The sequence below is a fragment of the Montipora foliosa genome, chromosome 14 (genome assembly GCF_036669935.1).
Source record: "Montipora foliosa isolate CH-2021 chromosome 14, ASM3666993v2, whole genome shotgun sequence".
NCBI classification, from domain to species: Eukaryota; Metazoa; Cnidaria; class Anthozoa; order Scleractinia; family Acroporidae; genus Montipora; species Montipora foliosa.
Genome location: NC_090882.1, coordinates 1,549,005 through 1,551,504, shown reverse-complemented (window position 1 = coordinate 1,551,504; position 2,500 = coordinate 1,549,005).

Here is a 2,500-nt window from a genome sequence, read left to right as displayed (position 1 = left end):
TATAAGAAGTAAAATCACACGTGAGAATATTAAAAGCGATAAAAATGTGGAAACATGTACTAAGCGTTACAAAAGGTAAGTGATAAAAATTTTAAAAAAGGCTAGATAACAATAGGACAAAAGCTTTACAAAAGAATATATGAAATACTCCGAGCTATAAAAATAACTTTGCACGGATGGAGTCAGACTGCGTGTTCAAAGTTGGCTTTAGTTCTTTTATAAAAAGCATCTCATAAATTAAGCAGTCAAATTTGCTCTGGCACTTCCGTAAGATCTTGAAACTACGAGATATGTCCCTTGGGTCCCTCCCATGTTGATCTCTGACGTGTTTCCCGATGGCAGATCCCTTATGTTCTTCAATGCGTTGATACAGGTGTCGGCATGTGTAGCCGACATAATCCGCATCGCACAGATCACACTTGAAATGGTAAACAACACATTGTTGGTTAACAATAGGGGGTTTGCTTTCTTTTGGCTTGATATTAGATCCGATCTTTCGGCTTGTGTACACGGGATGGATATCTTTTCCGATTTTGCGACTTAATTCTCCAAGTTGTCTTCGCACAGAATTCGCTGATCTCTGGTCCTTAAATGGAAATATTATTACCAGCTGGCAACTGTTCCATCTAGAATGTGAACGTCTCAAGGAGACTTTCTCTCGGCTTCATTACCCAGTCCCACTCTTACAATCAGCAATCAGAGATTTTGTTACTGCAAAAGTTTCAGGGGATGTAAGATCCAAACAGACCTGTGACGATAAGAAAGCATCTTAAAATGTATTTCGAAGAAACTACTTATTATATTTTCATTAACTGGGGTATAATAATACATTTTACGACGAATTGGTCGTTGGGTGCCCCTGGCTATATGCAATGTTTGTGTATTTAATTTTGATTTGCGTATTTTGCAAGAAACTCGTATTTTAGAAATCCATAGCTGACAAACTTGAAATTATCGGCATTTCATCTCATCAACGGTGATGACCGAAGGGAATATATCGGTCGGGTGTCACAGTTATTTACGCGCTCCTGTGAAAAGCAACTAAGTCTATAGATCGCAATTCCGCCTTGTTGGCAATGCGAATTGCTGCGTCTGTTTCCTAGAAAACACACCATCACACAGCTTCCTGATGTTCTGTTACGTAGTATCAATCATAATAATCACTACTGCTGCCGTGACTGAAAAGGTCTGGGGAGATTACGTCTCGGTGGTCTGCTAAATTTTAAATGAATGAGGGGGTAGTTTCTAAAGAAACTGTGGTGCTGCGTCGGTGGGGAAGTAGTATACAAAAATTTGGTTTTATCAACGGAGTTGATAATGTAAATTGGCCACCGTACAGAGATTCTAAAAGCTGACGTTTCGAGCGTTAGCCCTTCGTCAGAGCGAAGGATTCGCTCTGACCCTCCGTTGTTCGCCTTGCTAGGACGAACAGATTATTTCTGAGCAAAAGCGAATGCTATACACCTTGTACAATTAAAGCAATTTAATGGATGAAATATATAATTTCAGAGACAAATATCTCAAAGAATATCGAGTGAAAAAGACACATATATCTATGCTCAAAGAAGCAAAATAGCATCGTATAGTATCCAGATATAGAACATCTTCACTAAATCCTCAAAGCAAACTTAACCGAAGAAAAACAACCTCGTGCTGAACACGAATATTTCACTTGACTCACGTCGCCATTCCAACACCTGGAGCAACTACACAATACAGGGCCACACAGGGCCAGCACATGCAAATTTGTTAAAAGCTTTTGTAGAACGAGACACGCAACAATGGGAGCTTTTGTTATTCAATGATAGGGAAATAAGTGGCCCTGTATTCTGTAGTTGACTTAAATTGACTTTAAAAGATATAGTATCCAATGGAATTCTTAAAATGCCGAGATGTCCGTTGAAAAGGGCCAGAGAAGCGAAATAAACCCGACGTACGTAGTACGCAGATTTCACACTACTGCTGGGTGCAACCAACGTACATGCGCAGTGTCTCACTTTGGAGGAAATTTACTTCCGGCAGCCGTATTAGCGCCAGCCGTAATTTGCTTAAAGTCCCTATTGCCTGAAGGTACTTTGAACAAATCGACAAAAAATCATTCACCTTGGCGAAATTAAAGCTCTTAAAGCGTTTACTCGGGATACCATGTTCCGCAGAAATAGGGTGATACAGTCATTTTGGAAGAGTTAGAAGCACCCTCAAGGACTAAATAGACTAAAGCGATGTTCAAATTTGCTAAGTACGGAACAAAAGAAGTAAAGGTGAAGTTTGAGAGCTCATGACAACGGATAACGTATTGGTGAACATCGCTTAGTGTTTACAAATAAAATAAATAGCTCACCAAGCAAAAGTAGTAGTTTGATTTGGTACAGGCTGTCGGATGGGAAATAACGTGAATCTGCGAAATGCAGGAGTGACATACAAAGTGAAACCAGTGGGCCAAGGGAAAAGTGAAACCGTAGTTACTAAAACAAGGAATGACCTACAATGATCTACAATG